Genomic DNA, 22,430 nt, shown 5'->3' on the forward strand with positions numbered 1-22,430 from the left:
AGTAGATAAAAATTCACTTGAGAGCCACACTGCGACAAATTTATTGTGTGTGATGGGTCTCGGTCAAGGTTAAAAACAAGGGGAGTCTGAGGTAAATAATGCTCCCCGATTCTATCAAAATAAATGAGGGGCAAAAGGACATTGACTTTAGCCCTAACTATAGGTCAACATGTTTTATGCCTTGGGTGTCCCTAAGGAGCAAGTTTGCACTTAACCCGAGAGCCCTCATATCTTCTTGGGAATGAGCGGCAGGGATAGCCTGCTGACACGCTTTTGTTTCTACAGCTGAATTGTCTGCGTAGCATAAAAAGGGAAATTTGTACTGTTCAGTTTTCAATGTCTGTTCGATCCTGGTAAGGATCTTTTCAAAGGGGTTGTATTTTGACATTGCAAGGTATCCAACAGTATTGTTATTATGACTTTGTGGATATGTGTTGTGCTTTACCGTGCTGCCTACATTCTAGTAGCATATGAGATGTCACCAGAATGAGGGGCTGTCCTATATGTGGAGAATAAGATACACAAAGAACTATATGAACTGAAGAACAGTCTCCTCCAGAGTGTGGGGTAAGACAAGGGCAAGGAAGATTGGATGATGAAACAATTAGAGGTAATAAAGGCTTTCCAAGCTCTCTTCCTGTGGCGAGTGCACAGTCATAGGAACAAACACGTAGATTTTCCTTGAGGACATTTTGATAGGCAGCATGGGAAATACACTACAGCCTGAGGGCACCACAACAGGAACTAAACACTCTGAGCTAGCTGCATAGCAGCAGGCAGAGAAGGAACGCGAAAGCTGCACCCTAGCATGGCGTTTGATGGAAGAGGAAGTAGTGAAAAAAGTAAAATAAAAAGTAATGGACCTTTTGAAAGAATTAGACAGTTATTCCTTAGCCAAAGTATAAGAGGAAGTAACTCATGCTATCAGAAAGCATGAACAGAAGTACGATTTAAATAATAGAGTTTATCAGTGCCACGACTGATCTAAGTGATAGCAGCGTTCCTATGATGACTCAGCTGACCAGGCAAGAGGTATGAGGGATTGTGCAATTCAATATGGGATATGGCCACGTATGCACATCACACGAAACATAACACCAAGATTTCGGAGGAGGTGCTCAGCAATGCTGACACACAGCTGGAGATCATGAGAGACAGTCTCTCAGCATGCATAAAAATTTACAGAGTTAAACAGAATAATAGCCATGAGAGGGCTGCTTTGAAAGGATCTGGATACATTGTTTAGCAATATTGTACCATAAGATTTGTGGGAAGATTGTAAGAAAGTGATACACTAGCCCTAAATATGTGACCACTACTGCACTTACTACATTAACATCTGGCACTAGACTAAGGCCCTCATCATGAACACGGGCGGAAAGACCGCACCGCTGGCGGTGGCGGTAACCACCGCCAACAGGTCAGCAGTCTGGACCGCCAAATAATGAAGCACATGAAAAAAAGGCAGCCTGAAAACCACTCACCGCCAGCAGAGGAGTGCCGACAACGATGGAAGAGGCTGCCCACAGGCCAAAGGAAAGGCCCTGCCCACCCAACAAATAATGAAGCACAAGACCACCATCAGTTCCAGGGTGGGAACCACTGCCACTCAAAGCCTGGCGGAAACAAACCAAATAAAAGGAAACACTCACCGGAGGCACACACAACACGCCGAAGCAGACATGGAGAGAGAATTGGAAATCATGCCAGTCCTGCTTCTTGCCATATACCTCAACGACTGTGACCGCCGACGAAGACGACGACGGTAAGTACTGCAACCTACCAAACAAGGGAAGAAAGGGCACAGTTACATACCCACCCACTCTACCCACCCTGCAACGCACCCCCAACCCCTCACAATATCAATAAGCCATACACACCTGAGCAAGAGGTACTTACCCGACACAAGGCCAAGACAACCTGCCAAAAGTATACACATGTGCACAGCACCCCCCCCAAGATGAATTGATGAACCACGTATCCAGAGTGTGCCAACACCAACACTGGGCACACAAACTTTATTACAAAAGTTATAGCGGATTGTCCAAATGAGGCCATTGGCAAGTCCAACACAAAAAGGCTGATGGGCCCAAATGGCCCGAACATGACTCCCACATGTGCACATGGTACTCCACCATAAAGGGACATCAATGGGGCAGCCAGGCACCTCAGGGAACAGGGGCAGTGGTGGCGGGGGTGGGGACTTTCATCTGCGAGGGGGGGCTTGGGTTTACGTTTGGGAGGTGAAGGGGTTTGGGTTTAGCCTTGGAAGGTGGGGGGGCGGGCTTGGACCGGGGGGGCAGATGTACCAGGGCCAGCACGGGGCTTATTGCTCAGTGGGGAAGGGGCATGGGAATGGGAAGGGCGGACAGGGGCAGACGTGGACGTGGACTTGGGAGGAGTGGACAGGGCAAGGAGGTTAGCATGTTTAGGGACGAGACGGGGTGGGCCAGTTGGTTTGAAAAGGTCAACATGGTACAGGAAAGGTTTTTAGGGACAGTCGGGGTGGACATGGAGGAAGGTGTGGGAGTGGAGGTAGAGGGAGTGTTTGTACCAGGTGTAGGTGTGCATGACGAGGATGCAGGTGCCTGTACAGTATGCTGAAGTGTGGGGGATGTGTGTTGGGTGGGTGTCTGGAAACGTTTTAGTGTTTCGGGAGGAAGGGTGGTGGACACAGTGGGACAAGACAAGCTACCAGTGTAAATGGATGTTGTCTGGGTGTCTGCTAGTTTGGTGAGTGTGCTGCAAGTGTCGCTCAAAGTTGTGGTGAGTGCAGGTATGGTGTCCGGAGTGCATGACTGGATGTCTGATGTTGTGGTGACTGCAAGAATGGGGCCGGCAACAGTGACTGAGGGAGCAGTGCATGTGAGTGTGCATGTAGAGGTGACAGACAGGGAGACAGGAGAGGTGGACACACTGGGGGAAGTGGATTTTGTCGTGTGTGCTTTTGTATGTTGGCTGTGGTGGGAAGTGTGGTGCTTGTGTTTCTCTGTATGTTTTTGTGTGTTGAGGTGTGTGCATGGCTGTCTGAATGTGTGTTTGGGATGGGTGAAGGGAGTGGGGTTCTGGAAGGGGTAGAGGAGGTTAGAGGTGGGATGGAAAGACCAGGGACACTGACTGCCGTCAAAGAGGAGGCCAGAGCCTGAAAAGATCTTTGTCGGCCAGACATGGCACCGTGAATGCCTTCCAGGTATGCATTGCGCTGCTGCATCTGGTGTGCTAGCCCCTGGATGGTATTCACAATGGTTGTCTGCCCTACAGAGATGGTCCTCAGGAGGTCAATAGCCTTCTCAGTGAGGGCAGCAGGGCTGACTTGGGCCGGGATGAGGTGCCTGGGGCGAAGGAGACACCCACCTTTCTGGGTGAGTGGGCACGGGCTACTGGGTGGGGAGCAGCTGGGAGGGCGGTGATGGTATGAGGGGTGGCCGAAGATGTCAAAGATTGGGTGGGCCCACTAGGGTCCGCCACCACCAGGGAGCTCCTATCGGAGGAGGTATCAGAGTCACTACCTCCAGGGGTAGTGGCCTCCCCTGTGGTACCCCCCTCGGCCTCCAACCCACTGGTGCCCTTGGCGTTGGTCAACTCTGCCTTCTTGGAATTGTGGGCCGATGCATCCCCACTCTCCAGTGCCACTACTCCCTTGCCAGAAGAAGCTGATGTACATAGACAGCACAAGAGTACAGGGGTGGGGAGACAAAACAGGAGAGAAATATGTTAATACCTGAATGGATGTACATATTTGGTTCACTCATACTCCCACCCAGATAATACACCAAACCGCAGCACCTACAGCTACAGTCATGCCTATGCCCCTGACTAGTGGCCACAATCCTAGCACACAACCATCTCCCACATTACAGAAGGACCTGAGGAACTGCAGACCTGCCCCTAATCATCTAATTGCCCATGGGGGCCGTATTGCTGTAAGACACCAGTCAGAGTCCCTGCCACTAGACAGCAGACATAACATACTACAGCACCCTCAGACATCCATCAAGGAGGCATAAAATGGTATTGGTACTCACCCCTTGTGTCTGCTGTGCAGCCTTCAAGCACCCATCCAAGTCTGGATATGCCACTGCCCAAATGCGGTGCATTTGGGGGGGTCAGGGCCCGATGGCCACCCTTTCCTTGTTGGGAGGTCTTCCCTAGCTGGGCCGCAGGTCCTCCCACTGCTTCCTGCACTATGTGCTCTGCCGGTTGTAGAACCCCAGGGTTCGCACCTCCCTGGCGATGGACTGGCAGAGTTCCCTCTTCTGATAGGCGCTGACCTTTAGGGGACACACAGAAAAGTAACACAGAGGTCAGACAATGCCCATTTGATCCAGCTGGCTATACGTCCCCCATGGGATGGACACTTAACAACATCATTCCACCACCTCACTCACGCTGATTGTCAAACATTCAACGCCTGTGCAGTTACAAATCGTCCACACATGCATACAGGCATCCACCACCATCACACACATCCATGCACACCACCCGCCTACTCACCTGCACCTCTGGTCACCCATATAACTTGGCATACAGGGGTAGGACCCCGTCCACCGGCTTCTCCAGTTCCTCTGTGGCGAAGGCCAGGGCCCTTTACCCTGTGACTCTTGCCATTTGAGTAACCAGAGTCAGAACACAGCAGCACACTCAATGGAGTACTTCCATGCACGGAATCCGGGAGTCAAGTGAACCTGGGGTGACGAAATGGCGTACGCTCCAGCGGCGATCTTGATAGGCCCATATTCCCCATTGACAACCATGTTAAACAATGAATGGGTGCACGCCATTACAACAACCGCTAGCGGTATGAGGTCACTTCCACTGCTACATATCTGGATGGCAGGGGGCTGCCATTTTGCAAGTACTACGCATATATTTCCTGGTCATGGGCCCCATGCAGGCCCTATGGACCCCATCCCTCATTTGCATGCCCAAATAACTATTTACTGCCCACAACAGTCCAGACATATCAGTTCAAACATGTCATTCCAGTTGTACTTCCTACAATGCTTGTGTGTAACCTACATGTTATACAGCAGTGTTTTATACACAACAGGTTGTGCAAATGAATGTGTGTCCCTCAAATGTGTTCTCCACTCCTCCTAGGTACAGACCCATGTGGTGAGGGAGGGCCCCATCTGTGTACAGACCTCGTGTTGATTTGGAGACCATAGTGGAATGTCACAACATTATCAACTACAGACTCACTCGTGCTACTGTCCATGAACTTTGTGCATTACTGGATCCTGTACTGAGGCCAGCAATTGGAATCAGCATGCCATCCCTACTGAAGTGCAAGTGCTCTCTGTACTCCATTTCCTGGACACAGGCTCATTTCAGGTGACAGTGGGCATGGGTGCTGGGTTCTCACAGCCAATATTTAGCCTTATCCTGTCCAAATTACTGGATGCATTTGTGCTATACCTGCAGACATATGTGAAGTTTCCCCAAAGGGCTGAACTCCTTGCCATCAAATCAGACTTTTATGCCTTTGCCAACATTCCCCATGTCAATAGGTGCAATCGATGGCACCCACATAGCTCTCATCCCCCCAAGAGTAAGTGAACAGGTGTACAGAAACAGGAAGACCTCAATAAACATACAACTGGTATGTACTGCAGACCAGTACATTTCACATGTGAATGGCATGTTCCCTGGATCAGTCCATGATTCATTTGTCCTGAGGAACAACAGTGTGCCACACATGATGGAACAACTACAAGGGGACAGAGAATGGCTCATAGGTAAGTGTTTGACACTTTTTCTGTACATAGCTGACAGCCAGGCTGTCTGCAACTGATGGTATTTTGTTACAGTCCAGTTTCACCCACTTTTGCAGGTGATTCTGGCTACCCCAACATGCATTGGCTCCTGACACCAGTGAGGAATCCTAGGACAGATGCTGAGAGGAATTACAATGAAGCCCATGGCCGTACTAGGAGGGTGATGGAGCGCACCATAGGTCTCCTAAAGGCTAGAATCCGTTGCCTCCATCTCTCTGGGGTATCCCTGTGCTATGACCCTGAGAAGGTGTGTAGAATAGTGGTGGCCTGCTGCATGTTGCACAAAGTGCCTATAAGGAAATCTATCCCCCTACTGGAAGAGGAGTGTGCTGTATATCCAGACCTGATTCCTCTGAGAGGGGATAGGAGTGATGGTGAGGATGAAGAGGGGGAAGATGTTCACTCCAGGAACCAACTGATCCAACTATACTTCCAGTGACTATGAGGTACTGTTCACTGATGATGTTGTCTGCACTGCATATTGTCAGTCTGACTTATTCACTATGGGGATGTGGGGTCTGTAGTTATTGACACTGTTACATGAATTTAAGGTCCCATGTGCCATGATAACCAACATGGTGTACATTTCTGTTTACTCCACACAATGTGTGTGTTGGGTGCCATTCCTGCAATAAAGGTCTGATATTGAATTTAACTGGCAAATGCATTCACACTCACATTTGATTAAACATAATGACAGGGGACATAGGAATTGTTGTACATGTGTTTTATTTGTTGTCAGGATTGCATTGGTGCACATTACAGTGATCGGGAGTTAGCTGATGGTGGATGTCCATACTGGGTACATGGGCTGGGTGATTGGTGGCAGTGGGTGTAGGTCCATCTGTACCTTGCAAGTTGTTGAGTTGCTATTGGCCGGTGAGGATGGTAGCACAGTGGTACACTTGGGAGACAGTTCATGTCAAAATCACTTCTTTGAGGGTGCCTTGGTATTGGCAGGTGTTCCAGTGCCATATCTGGGACTGAGGGACGGTTTGAGTGTCTGGTGCTGGGCTGTATGGGTAGGGGTGCTGATCTCCTGTGTTTTCTTAGACAGTGACACCAGTCCAGTTGCTGCTGCTGAGTTTGATGGCTGGTCTGTGTCATGGTGGTGGTAGGGGCATCCTGGTATGTGGGGGTCTCAGCCTAGGCTGGGTGGTGGTGCTGCAGCACCCCTGCAATAGTGGCCATGGTGTTTCCACTGCTCTATGGTCTCTTGATGTTGGGCTATCTGCAGCCTTTGACTCTGCTCCAGGGTGGCCAGGGTCTGGCCCATCCTGTCTTGGGTATGGTGGTATGCTCCCAGGACCTCAGGCATCACCTCTTGGGCTGCAGCATCCATCCTTTGGCCTCCCCCCGGGCCACTGATGCCCTCCCACTGGGCCTAGACCCCTTTGTCTGTGTCCCCTGCACAGGTCTGGTAGTGCGACTTGTACTGGGGCCTTCGTCATCCTGCCTATTGGTAGGTGGAGTCATTTGGCATGTGAAGATGTTAGTGGCTGGGTAATAGGGGTGTCAGTGGTGTTCTGGGTGGGGAAGCTGGAGGTTGACAGGCCAGGACTGTGTCCAGGACTGTCTGACGTGCCAGGGTATTCCTCAGTGTCCACAGTTCCCTCTCCAGTGTCCTGAGTGGTGCCTCTGTCTCCATGTGGGGCGCTGGCACTCCATGGCCTTTCCGTCAGGGTGGCATGGGTGGTAGTGCCTGTGGGGGGGAATGGACATGTATGTTACATTTACTAATTCGGATGAGTATGCACAGCTCTGCCCTGTTTTATGCAGTTTTTTCCCCCTGTTGGGCCATGCAGGGACCTTTTGTGGGGTTACCATTGCATTTTGCATGGGATGTGGTGGTGCATTGTGGGTGGTTAGTGCCATTGTGATACCTTGCATGGGTGGTTGGCTGTGAACAGGGGGAGGGATGTGGGCCTGTTGGTGGGTTTGTGGGCATCCAGGGTGCCTGGATGTAGTGATTGAGGCCAGGTTGGGGTGTGATCCTGGTGGTAGTTGGAGGGGTCAGGTGGTGCATGCATTACAGGTGTGGTGGATATGGGGTAATTGTAGATGACTTACCCAAGTCCATTCCTCCAGTGAGTCCAGTGAGGCCTTTTCCTCCCATTCAGTGTATTTGGGGTGGGTAGGTGGGGGTCCTCCCCCAGTCTTCTGAACCGCAATGTTGTGCCTCGATCCATGGACCTCACCTTCCCGCGCAGGTCGTTCCATCTCTTGCGGATGTCGTCCCTCATGCGTGGAGGGTTTCCCACTGTGTTGACCTTGTTCACTATAGTCTGCCATAGCTCCATCTTCTTGGTGATGGGTGTGTGCTGGACCAGTGCCCTGAAGATTTGTGGCTTGACCTTGAGTATCTCATCCACCATTGTTCTCAGCTCCCTTTCTGTGAAGCGTGGGTGCTTATGGGGTGCCATGGTATGTGTTGTGGGTGGTGTGTTGTGTGGATATTGGTGAGGGTGCTGTTGTATGGTTGGGTCTGTGAGTTGTGGAATGTTGCGTTCAGTGTCTGCGTGTAGTATTGTCAGTCTGGCTTCTCCTATTGGCGATGCAAAGGATTGTGGGGTGTGTCTGTGTGTGTTTTATAGTGTTGCGGATGTGTGTCAGCTGTGTGGGTTTCAAACTTGCCAATGTGTGCTTTTCTTGCAGTTGGGTCCCATTGCTGGCCGTGGCGGTCTGTACCGCCAATAGTCGTTCGGCATCCAGTAACCGCTGTGGTGATTTGTGCATCATTATTTGGCGGGATGGGATGTGCAGCCTTTCCACCAACAAGGGCCTGGCGGTCATTGGTGGTAGTAGAAATGTTGGCGAATTCAGTTTTTGGCATCTTTATATGGTGGGTTTCTGTTCACCGCCACTGGCGGTCTTCTGTTCACTGTCGCCACGTCGGCCGACGGTGTTTACCGCCATGTTCATAATGACCCCCTAAGTATGGGAAAGGTTTGCAAATAGACAAGAGATGGCTGTTACATGCTTACAACCTGTAGAGAATTTAAGTTCAAGTGTTAAGTCATCACACATGATAAGATACAAGCTTCTGACTTCATCACTTGTCAGTGGCTTTAGGTTAAGATCCTCAGGGGCTGTTTTACTCTGCAGTTGTGGAGAGTGTTCAAAAAATAAGAATGTTCTTATGTAGGCATTACATTTCAAAATATTTTTACCCATCAATGGTTGCCAAGATTTTTACAGTGAACAAATTTAGTCTTGAGGGACCAGACGATTCATTTGCAGCAGTTAACAATATGTTGTCAGGGGTGTGGAATGTTATAGAAATGTCTACTTGTACATGGGATAGGTTGTGTCATCAACCCACTTGTCCTGTAAAAACACATGCATATTTTTTCCTGCTAAAATTATGTTTACAAATATTCTAGGAGTCCGATTTCGTGGTCTGCTTCTTTAAATGCTTGCTGATTCATAAAAGATGTAAATGTGCACTAATTCAAGGACAGACACCATTGGTGCATTTTGTCATTTTCTTTAAGAATTCTGCCCCTAGCTGGTTATCCAAGGCCTTTTGTTAATTGAATTCTCTCTGTTTATCGATGGGCTTTGTTTGTGCCAGGAACTACTATGGCAATGTGTGCTTTTAGAGAACGGAAAAAATATTTTTGCGTTTTGCCAATGCTTGTTGATTTTCATGTTTCCCATAACTTTGCTGAAAATGGTTACATTGATTTTTCCATTATGAATATAAATTTTGGAAATACTACCATGCATCCACACATTTTACCGAATGATGCTTCAAAGAAATGACACCTAACTTTCGTAGTAGTTCAGCAAAATGTTTCTTTCCTACTTGCATTTTTGTGAACATACTTTGAAAGAAAAAGATAATAGTGAATAGTAAATTCTGCTTTCAAGCTTCTGCAAATATTTGCATTTGATGAGAAAGCATTCTGGAAGAATTGTACAGAACCTCATATTGTTATACCATGCAAATGTGTGCTCACCCGAATAATAAAGGCTTTGCACTAATCAACCATCAATACAAGTTCAAATAGCATTAACATATGGACAAAAATTACCCTAACTGCAGACAATTCTCTTTACCGATCCATAATGTGGTACTGCGAACTGCAGTACATGCAGTATGTTGAAGCCATGTGAGTGTAACTAAAGTATAAAAGGGCAATGGGTATTTTCACCCCATCCTGAATAATTGCAAATAGCAAAAGAAAATGCAACATGTTTGTCAAAATATACTTTATTTTTTAGCAGAACGGCAAAAATTGTTATATTGTATCAGAACAGTAGATTTCCTGTAAATAATAATGGATTCTTTAATGCATTCACCTAATTATTGTACATTGTACTTTGCACACTGTCTCTAGTTAGAGGAATATGGTTTGAACAAAACAATGAATGTGCTGTTTTTGGGTTAAACATTCTGGTTACACATATATTATAAGATACACAGGGTGAATTCTGCAAACTTTTCCTTCGCTTATTGTATGTTTTCATATCATACAAATGCGAGAAGATATACATTAAAAACTGCAGGTAATTCAGAAAAGGAAGTACCATTTCCCCAGATATCCTACTGTGCTTACCTAGTGCACTCATAGTTCAGAAACAAAATATGAATATGTAAGGAAATTAACTGATTGATGGGAAAATAAAAACAAGAAAAATAGCACTAATTGGGTGCGATTCTGCAATATTACAGATGAAGTTTCCTCCACAGATTAAAAAAACAGTGCATGTTTTTTATTTATACCCAATGTATCCTGGATGCAGGGATGATATTGATACAATATTTCTACTGTTTTTCAACATGGAGGAATTTCAGTAGAAAGAACGATCATTTCACGACAATTGTAAATTTATCTTTGGCATTCACTGATCAGCTCTGGGCACAAAATTTCCATTTGTGTGCAGGGTCTCTGCATCGGTTGTGCCAGTTAAGATTACCTTCCCCATTTCTGCTCACCACAGACTCTGGACATGGCTCCAAGCGCAAAGCCACGGATTGTTGTAATATCCTCCATATGCCGCCGTGACAGAGTAGAAGTGTGGTGTACACGATGTGGTGGATTTAACGAATAAATAAATGTACAGCTGAATGTTGATGCCTAATAAGTATTTGGATACTGTTAATTTTAAGGTTGTATGATTTTCTCATACATCATGGATGCAGAGATGTACATATCTGCATATATATGTATGCATATATATATGTGTGTATCTATATGTGTATGTATATCAATGATTAATATAATTGGTTGCAGGAGGAGTATTTTTCTATCCATGTTTTTTCTTGGTTTCTGAACATGGAGGAGAAGATGTGCTTTCTGTATCCGTCTGTCTATATCCCTTTTTATGTTTTCATAATTTATGAGAGTTTTGGGGGTACATCTGACATGGATTGCCTTCATGCATTTGTAGACGGCAACTATATACTTTCTATACTGGTTTTGGATATTAGACATACCTATATTAGAACAGAGTTATTCCTACCTTACGATGTACAAAATAGTACTGCAGTACAGCTATTAGTAATAAACTTCTGATGATAAGAGTGCCAAATATGAATTGCATCCTGTTTTGTGTTTTTGCAGTATGCAAGAGTATATCCACACGAAAACTGCAGACAGTGTGCACTGAGTAAAGACTGGTGTGTGCCCCCTGCCCTGCCCGTATTTAATCTTAAAGGCACATCTCCATTTCACAACATCACACTTGTACGGGAAAGGGGAAGTGACTTCTGACAGCGGTGATGCCTGCAAGGTCCCAACCTTTCCAGCCTCGATACACATTTTCTGTGTGTTGAAGGAGAATAATAGGATACAATGTTGTGTTCCCACAATACTGGCTGTATACAGGTGTAACGTTTGTTTATTCCTGACCTTCGGGTTACCATTTGGTGAAATAGTTTCTGTGAATATTCCACTGTTACTGAGTGTCATTGTTATTTATTTTTTTAGTGCTGATTTCTAATTAAGATGGTACTAGTATATGTGATTAGAAGAGTTATCCAATAGCAACTATTTGGTCATACTTATTGAATGCCTCAGTGGTGGGACTTTAGATACAGGGACAGTACCAAAATATTAATATAATGTTATCAGTCACTTCCAAATGTATGTCCTGTGTTACATTTACACTATAAGAGAAAGACTTGATGCATTGATTATACTCTTGACTATACAATGATGGTTGGCTATTACTATTAACATTTGTTTTCCAAATTTATTACTGCATATTATTTCTCAAGTATAATTAGAGAAGTTTATGTTGAAAGTATGGGGCAGTGACGAGAGGGAGATAAATGTTTTTTTCTTTGTACAGATTCATGTCATGGTTCAATATACCTTTCTGAAGGATATGGTTGTACACAGAGTATAGAGCCTTTTCCTTCACATACTTAGACTGGATTTTACGGTCCTGATTTAAAAATTTAAAAGGAGAAAAAGAAAAATAGATAATGAGGAAAAAAAAACATTTTTAGATGCATATTACCCTTATCTCCACTTTAGCCTCACGGAGTTGAGTTACAGGTTTCCAATTTAGTACATGTATGTTTTCCAATGATAACGATTGTGCCTCTGATATGTGAATATTACTGTCCTGCCTACATTAGTTGAAAGGAATGGTGCTACTGACAGTGATGTATGTTACATGTATTATAATGATCCAGCTTTTTATATGAGTAACAGCTGACAGGAGGTACAATAAATTGGGGAATTAGGTGTGCGCAAAGAGGAGGGGGTGAATTGATTGAATTAAGTCAGGTACCCCAGTGAGATATGTCCCTTTATGAGGTTTTGTACATCTCCTGAGCTGTTCTGGATTGATGCACTATGACTTGCTTCATTAGTCAGGAGACGTATACTTGACAAAATTGGCAAAACTGAGCACCAACTGAAATACTGTTTGACTGGCCTACGCACATGTCTAGTGTTGAGCTGTCAGTATCTGATAAGTCATTTTGATAGCAATGTTGCATTGCCTTCAGCATCAGGCGCTGCAGGCCCTTCTGGCTAGACAGCACCACCTGGACATGAGCTCTAACAGGGAGATTAGGCCTGAGTCACCTGTGAAGTGGGAGGGGCTGACCTCCTAGATCCACAGTTCTTACATCAAGAAGGTAGCAGATCATGGACATCTGCAGCAGCAGAAACGAGTGGAATAACTGGCTGCCCACCATCACCATCATGGTAGAGTCTCTGCTCAACAAGGGCTGCTCGTGCTGCATGCCTCCAAGAGACAGAGGGTGTAAGCGAGCCCTGTTTGGTTCTTATACAAAGTACCCAAGTGAGCATTAAGTGTTGGTTATCCTTTGTTGCTACACTGCAGGGGTACCACTGACTGTGGCCACAACTGATTGGCGTTCCATGGTACTGTGATTACAGGCTGTTGAACTCCAGAGAGAGGAGCCCTCTACAACTGCAACACTGTATAACTGTGAGGACTAGGGGCACCGTCAACTTCACCAACCGTCAACTTCAACTTTACAACCTTGATCTCCTCCAGATCTGGCTGATAGACCTCATTAAACCTTCAGTTCTAGAGTACCTGGCCTCCTTTCTACAATACCTTTATGCCTCAAGTACTGGTGACCTCTGGGGAAGAATATGAGGTATAGGAAATTAGTAATTTTGATGTATCTTTTGAAATTCAATAAGGCAACGATGTCTGACTCCTCTTCAAGGACCCCAGGAAATGGTTATGGGTACCAGTGGTTTTCTTTGCGCTAAGTCTCATGGTGCCTGCTGATTTACCATGGATCACTCTTACATTAGAATAGGAGCATTAAATGACATTTAGATTTTGAACTTTGAGACTTTGAACTTCTTTCCCAAATTATCAATAAAAGTAAATACCATAGAGTTGAGCAAAGATTATTTGTGGGACAAAGAAGAATGTTAAATTGAAAGTGAAGTATGTTGCAAAGCTACATATATTATGTGATTTGATGTTTCCTCACATCTGCTCCAGCAGTGCTTAGTGAATGACAAAATTCAGAGTAGTATTGTACATCAACTTCACTAACTATAACTGTGGAAAGCATAGAACAGCATCAACATTGCATTTCCTATCAAATAAGAGTTGTCATTGATTATAATGTGTAACACTAAGTACATAGGGATCATAATAAGAGGAATGGGTTATTGTTAGGTTCAGACTAGATTAGTAAGTAGTGGCCCAACTTTGATTCCCAGATTCCATGTAGGGGAAGCAAATATTTGTTCCTAATTACACACACATATACACTACGGATAATAACTAATGTTAATGTCCCATGTGCAACATTGCCTACACAAAAAAACACATTTAGTGATATATCTGGTATCTGCTGAAGTTTGAAAAAGACGTACAAAGTATGACGCAAGACAGCAATAACAATGATTCCCACGATAGCAACAGCATTCATACCAGGCACAATATCTAAAATCAAAAACTGATGGTTACAAGACAGTGCAAGAGAATTGGGAACACTGTTTCATCATTGATTATCAGAGGAGGTAATCTGGAAACTGGCTAATGAATCCATTTTATTGTTTTTCCAGGCCTGACTTAATCCTGTGATGGTCAATGCTGAACAGGCCTGAAAAACATATGCAAAAGGTTGGATGACCTTTACCAAATAAACCCTGACAGACAACTTGTAATGCAAGGCTTGCTTCAAAGAGACACCTCATGCAACAAACATTGCTTCATTCACCCAGCAACAGATAGACATCTGAATGTCCACATAGGTCTGAGGAAAGGGTATGAAGAAACTGGTTTGGTGATGTTTGGAAAGTCCCAACTGTCTGAGAAATGTGCAGGTCACGCTTGTGATCATCTTGTATCATGCTGCCATCATGAAATGTTGTTCTACTGTGATTGGATAAATGCCTTATATATGTGTAACACCATGCATCACCTGATCAACATCAGACCATGTACTTAATGAAGAAATTACCTCTCTGCTGTTCTGATTGCATGATGTATTTTCACATTTCTGTGGTCTTCATGCATAAAAGATTGTATTGGAGTTCCTCTCATGCCATCAGTTCCCGTGCACGTATTATATTGTCTTTATTTATAACCTGAGACTGGATAGTCCATGATTTTGTTCCTGCTCTGAAGGAGGCTTCAACAGTGTCAAGGCTGTCCCAGAAGAAAACTGCACCACCATGGGAAACCTTCATTATTGGTCCACTCCAACCACAACTCCTCCATCCGCGGCACCCTGGTGTACAGGCCACCCGGCCCCCAACCAGCTTTCATAGACGACATCGTAGACATCACTACCCCCCAGGCCCTAGCGTCAGTCGACTACCTCCTCCTCGGCAACCTGAATTTCCACCTCAAGGACTGCACTGATCCAAACACCACCTCTCTACTCGACAACCTCGCCACCCTCGGCCTCAGAGAGCTGGTCTCTTCACCCATTCACATCACAGGACACGCACTGGACCCCATATTCACCTCAAGCAACCGGGTCACCATCTATACCATCTCCACCCCAGACTGGACCGACCACCGCAGCATACACTTCACAATCACTGTACACAACGACCCGCACCTCCAGGACTTACCACAGGAAATGGAACAAAATCACAAATGAGCAACTTACCTCATTGCTCGCCAAATCCCCCCTCTGACGATGCCAACACAACAGCATGCAATCTCAACGCATTGACCACCGAAAATGACAACACTCTAGCCCCTCTCCGGCTGCCATCGGCCAACGCTTACCTAAGAAAGCCAGTGGGTTCACCACCAAACTCCAAGAATCAAAACGTACCTGCAGACATTTAAAGTAAAAATGAAGGAACAGCCAAACTAGCAAAGACCTCACCTAACTCAGAGCTGCAACCACCACCCACCCACAAAAAATCAAGAACACAATGCAGGACACACTCCGGGAGTGCATCACACACAACTCTAAGGAAATCTTCTCAGTCATCAACAAGTTCACAGACTCCCCCTCCAAAGCCACCAGCATCCTTCTTTCACCACAAGATCCAGTACATCTACGACAGCTTAATCCTGGAAAATCCTGGCACCGGAACCTGTGACCGACGCCCCCCCCCCCCAGAACCACCCAGACAATCCATAGCTGGTTCACACTCACCACAGAGGAAACAGTCAACATCATGAACAGCACCCACTCTGGAGCCCCCTCGGACCCCTGTCTGCACTATATATACATCAGAGCCAGCACATCCATCACTTCTGAACTCTGTAACACAATCAACTGCTCCATCAACACAAACACCTTCCCCAAGGACTAGAAACATGCCAAAATATGCCCTCTCCTGAAGAAACCTTCAGCCAACCCATCCAAACTAAAGATTTTCCGGCCCATCTCGTTGCTACTCTACCCCGCCAAAGTACTGGAGAAAGCAATCAACTATGAAATTTCATTGGGGCCAACAACTCCCTGGACAGCTCCCAGTCCAGCTTCCACAGCAACCACAGCACGGAGACAGCCCTCCACCAACAACATCTGATTACTCCCAGACTGCGGCCACACCGCAGCACTCATACTCCTCGACCTCTCAGCAGCATTCGGCATGGTCTCCCATAGCACTCTGCGCACCAGATACCATGTCATAGGAATCCACAGAAGAGCCCTGGAATGGATCCACCCTTTCCTCTCTGGGAGGACGCAGAGGATCAGAGTCCCACCCTGTTCAAAGTATAGACCCTCTTGCTGCCATCATCAGACACCACGGTGTGAACATCGTTTGATATGCCAATGACACACAACTCATAATTTCACTCACCGAAGACTCCGACACGGTCAAAAGGAACTTCCACTCAGGAATGGAAACTGTTGCCAACTGGATGAGAGAAAGCTGCCTCAAGCTCAACTCTGACAAGACTGAGCTCAACATCTTTGGAAACGCCACCTCAGCTTGGGACGACTCCAGGTGACCCACATGATTAAAGGGCCCCCCTGCACCACCTGAGCATGCCTGCAACTTAGAAATCATCCTCGACTCCTCCCTATCCATGACCCGCAAGGTAAACGCTAGTGCCTCCTCCTGCTGGCACACAATCCGCAAAATTCCGAAGATCTTCAGATGGATTCCAGCAGACTGTTGCAGGACAGTCATCCACACCTTAGTCACTAGAAAGCTCGACTACAGCAACGTCCTCTATGCTGGCACCTGAACCAGCAAGGGGCCATCCACCTGCAACCACACTAGAGTGAAGTGAACAGTTGCATTTTGAGAGATTTCCTAAATGGTGATTCCTGAGAAATGGTTCTGAGTGAGAAATTAAAATGATTCCATTCTATACTTGAAATGACTTCAAAAAAGCAACCTCCATTCCTAGCCCAAGGGCATATCAGCATCTTAACAAGCAAGGCAGAGGTAGATCAAGTAATTTTCTAAGTATAATAGCGCACAATCAAAGCAATCAAGTACCTTGGGCCACGCTTGTAAAAGGCCAGATGGATGAGTGTGAGCCTTGAAAATAAACATTATTCTTAAGAAGTCAATGTAGATGGCAACAATGCCTTCCCTTAGAACGAAACCTGGTGGCCCGCCAAATGTGGATCCCCTCGAACACTGACAGACGACCGGAACCTCTGGATCATCCTGGACAGAAAACTCACCATGAAACGACAGATCAACGCTGTCTCCGTCACTTGCTTCCACACACTTTTCACACTCCGAAGAATCTTTAAATTGCTCCCAATCAGCACAAGAAAAACCCTCACTCAAGCCCTAATCACCGGATGGACTACAACAACACACTGTATGCAGGAACCACTACCGAACGCACAAGGTGACTCCAGACAATAAAGATCTTAATGGCCAGACTCAACCTGCCCAAACTGACTCATCTCACCCCACACCATAGGAGCTTCTATTGACTCCCCAACCAGGAAAACTTCCAATTCAAGATTTTGACACACGCCTATAAGCCATCTATGACCTAGGTCCAGCATACATCAAACACCACCTGAGCTTCCATCAACCATCCAGAGACCTTTGCTTCCCCTCCCTGGCCCTCCCACAGACACCACACATCTGCCAAAGCAGAGGCTGTTCCATCTCCTACTTCGGCAGCAAGTTCTGGAACATCCTTCCTCTCCACCTCCGGGCATCCCCCTCCCTGGCAGAATTCAGTAAGCAACACAAGGCCGGGTTTTTAGACTGATCCCAGCAAACCTAGTGCCTGGATAAACTCACAGGTGATTAGCAGCGCTTTATAAATACTGATCGATTGATTGATAGATCATGCTAACAAAGGAAAAATGGTCTTTCACTTGGGTATACCCAAGATAATGTGAGCAACAGCATTCTGTACCACCTGACGCTTCTTAATCCATCTGTCTAATACATCTAAGTATAAAATATCAAAGCGTGGATGACCATCGTACAATCTACCTGGTTAAAAAGATCAAGAAATTAGCTCATTCACCGGAGAAAAGCAGAGCAGGCATAAAGTTAAACATACTGACACATGATGTCACCGCACTTTTGCAAATCGGGCTAACAACATTATTGAGATAATTAGGCAATTTACTTGAGTTAATGTGTGGTCGGAAGGGGTTGATATTTTGCTTGGCTTTTGACTATTTTTGTTGCTGTGAATGGATATTTCATATCCATGGTTTTCTTTGAGAGTTAAATTTGTATGGATTGCCAGGTCATACTACCAAGTCATGGATTACAAATTTCAAAAGGGTTGATTGGCCACTACTTCAACTGTCCATTAAATGTGTCCTTTCTTCCTGCCCTGTGAGAGAGACAGAGAAAGTAATTTTAAGGATGAGTTATTTGAGATAATCAGGGGATTGTTTTGAAGTAAATATTAGCTAAAGATATGTGACTTGACCTTTCCACTGAATTTTCGCAGCTGGGTGGTAGTTTGACACGGCTTTAAAGTTGGATGCAAACTTGACATGCAGAAATTAGAAACGTGTAGCAAGTGACATGTGGAAGTATAATTGCTCTCATAAATTCAAAACTTGTAAAGCTAGAAACTGACCATTCCAGAATACGTAGTCTAGAGAGAAATAAATCACTATGAGCTCCAATCATGAACCACGCAGAATACCTGCAGAAAAGAAATATAAATTGATTCAGTCTGAATTTAAATCGGAATCCAAATTGAAAGAAATATAAAATAAGGTTGCCTTCCCTCTTGGCAATATCTTTGTTTTCCTCCATACAATAATTGTTACTCTTGGGATTGGGCAAAATTGGATATTCAGATATCAATACATAAAGAAATCACTCAGTAGAGCAATGTCACAAGACGAATGCTAAATGAAAAAGGGATCGTATTGGCCATTGGCCCAAAAAATATTAACATAAATATTAATTGCAAACAGAAACAAATGGTAATTGCAGAATGCAAAATTGTCTAGAACTGAATAATAGCCAGTTTTTAAAAACTCACATGTTACAGAAAATGTATGTGTTTATGGTGAACATTCAATTGTATTGAAACAAGAATAGTCCCACTGATAAAAGGGATAAGTTCACTGATGGAGATTCCATTGGTTGAGATGATAAGGCTGACAATACGTATTGAGGGGGACTATGCTTTTCTGCAGACAAATAACAACAGAGTCCCAGTGTAGCTACTGTTGGTCCCAGGGGAACTGTCACAAGTTGATCTTTACATTTAAGGTGCATATTTGAGAAAAGTGGTGCTGCATCCAGCACCCCTTAGCTCCCCCTTACCACCACCATATGTGTGCCATATTTAATATATGGCACACCATGGCGCAGGGTAGGAGCAATAGCTTCAACATTTTACACGCTATTGATGTAAATTGCAGGACTAGCACCAAAAATGTTGGTGCTAGTCCGGCAAAGTACATAGAGGCTCACTTTAATAAACGGTGTGCTTCCTTTTAATGCCTGCTCAGAGCTGGCTCTAAAATTGCAGCTAAAAATGGTGCAAAGAAAACATTTAGATTTCATTGTGCCTCCCCCCCAACGGGGGAATGCCCTTCCTTGCATGCATAATGCCTGGTGCAGTAATAATGTGGCACACGGGGTTACAAAGTGGGGCAACGCATGCATTGCTCCACTTTGTAAATATGGTGTGGCGATTTTTGAAGCCTAATGCCACATTAGCATCAAAAAAGTTGTAAACTCTACAGCTGAGCTAGGGCATTTAATATAAAGCAAAAACAAATACATTTAATTTATTCCAGTGGGAAAAACCAGCCCAAAAGGGCCTCCTCACCTTTTAGTAAGGCCTTATTTGAAAGGGGAGATTCCCCCCTCTCAAATAAGGCCTTAATGAACCTGTTTCCTAGCTGTGGATCGCAGCCGCACTGTGATCCACAGCAAGAAAACACCACTGAACACCAGGGATATGATCTGGGGGGGTTGGCCCATTGAAAATGGACGACCCAGGGTATTTAAAAAATAAATAAAATAGTTTACTCCTGGGGAAGTGCGATCGCCCCCAGGGGTTAGAAATATTCAAAACATAATTTCTAAAAAATGACTGGGGGATCGGCCCTTTAGAAAGCGTGTTTCTCAAGGAATATTAAAGGATCATAGACCATCAAGACCTTAAGTTCTTTGCTCAAGAGGAAATTTTGGAGCTCAGACAATGTTCCATGGATCTTCTAAGCTATGTTTCCAAATCCAAAGGCCAAGCTAAAGACATTGGCTAAACATACTCCACCCTATTCACTCTATTTCAAAAGGGTTTAAAAGACAAAGTAGAGGACAAAACCGCCTCAGTGGCTAGACTACATGCTTTGCAAGGTCTTTTTCAGCTGACTATTCAGATAGACAGTCGACTTCAGGAAAGACAAATGGAGTGGTGAAATTAATCCTCATTTGAAGCTATCATTAGGCCAAACTCAATCAAGGTCTTCTGATGAAGAAGGTAAGCTAAAAAAGTGGGATTCAGCAACAGTCCTTTCCTTTAACTGAGAAAGAAAAGACCAGGCAGCATAAGCAAGGGTTGTGCCTTTATTGTGGTCAGGAAGGTCATTGTCAAACCTAATAGCATTAGGGTGGTCACCCCACAACTTTTTGCCTTCCTCCCTCCATTTTTGTGACCCTGCTTTTGTTGGTTTTAGTACTCTGCACACTGCTGTCCAATGCTAAAGTGCATATCCTCTCTCCCCTAAACATGGTAACATTGGTCCCTACCCAACTGGTATATTTAATTTATCTTTAAGTCCATAGTAAAGTGCACTACATGTGCCCAGGGCCCCGTAAATGACATGATACTAGTGGGCCTGCAGCAGTGATTGTGCCACCCACAGTAGCTTTTTAATCATGTCTCAGGCCTGTCATTGCAAGGCCTGTGTGTGCAGTTTCACTGCCACTTCAACTTGGCATATAAAACTACTTGCTAAACATTAAACTCCCCTTTTTCTACATATATGTTAACCCTATGGTAGGCCCTAGGTAGCCCATGGGACAAGGTGCTCTGTAAGTAAAAGGCAGGACATGTACCTATGTGTTGTACATGTTCTGGTAGTAAAAAGCTCATAAATTCATTTTCCACTAATATGAAGCCTGCTCCTCTCATGGACTAGTATTACAACTGCCCTCACATACTTCTACGTGGTAGATTCTGATCTGGAAGAAGTAGCCATTTAATATTTAGTATGGAAAGAATGGTAAAAGGAATTCCTGCTTACTAGTGAAGTTTGATTTAATATTACTATTTTAGAAAGGCTATTTAAAGAAAGTGGGCATTTCTCTGCATTTACTACCATCTGTGTCTTACAGCCTCTCTCCAATCAACATCTGGTCTGTGCTGGTTGACAGCTCCCCTTGTGCATTCCACCAAGACAACCACAAACACAGGACACTCAGTCACATCTTCATTGATCTGTATACTGAATGGGTCTTACTGGGAAGGAAGGATGGGGGGGCTCCCACTTACAATTCAAACGGCCAGTTGCCTGCCCTTACACAAAGGACTGATAACCCCACAGGGATCCTGGCAGACAGGACTGGGCTGAAAGGGAAATTTGTGCTCTTCAAAACCACTCTTTAAAGTTTCTCCCCACTTCAAAGGCATTTTTGGGTATATAAACTGGGTTTCTGACCCCACCAAATCAAACATTTCTGGACCTACACCTGGAATTTGTCAGAGAGGTTGCCTGGCTGCCCAAAGGACTCATTTGGATTGCTTTGCTGAAGGACTGCTTTCCTGCGCTGCTACTTGGTGCTCCTGACTCTGCTGGAAGGACTCTGCCTTCCTCCTAAAGTGCTCTTTAAGGGCTTAGATTGTGCTTGCCTCCTGTTTCTGAAGTCTCAGGGCCAACAAAGCATTCACTTCTTCAGGAAAATCCTCGTGAGTCGAAAAATCAATGCAACGCCTGCAGAAATCGACAAACAGCTTGCACTGTGGCTGGGAAATTGCCAAACCGCTGACTGGAACGACGCAGGCCTGACTTCCCGAAGGGAAATTCGATGCTGCGCCTGCTTTGTGATAGAAAATTTGATGCATCACCTACCAGATTGACACAGCACCTGCTCCTTGTACCCACTCATCAAGAATTTTGAAAACATCACCCCTGGGAGGCAAAATATCCCCGCATCGCAGTAAGGAACCAGGACTGCGCTCCTGAAAAATAACGCAACCCCTTGTAGCATGGAAAGAAACGGTGCAACACCTTATTTTCCACGCATCTTTTCCTCTGTGGCTTCCGTGCGTCATTATTTTTGACACATCCCAGGCACTGTGTGTTACAAA

The sequence above is a fragment of the Pleurodeles waltl genome, chromosome 2_2 (assembly GCF_031143425.1).
Source record: "Pleurodeles waltl isolate 20211129_DDA chromosome 2_2, aPleWal1.hap1.20221129, whole genome shotgun sequence".
Classification (NCBI taxonomy): Eukaryota; Metazoa; Chordata; class Amphibia; order Caudata; family Salamandridae; genus Pleurodeles; species Pleurodeles waltl.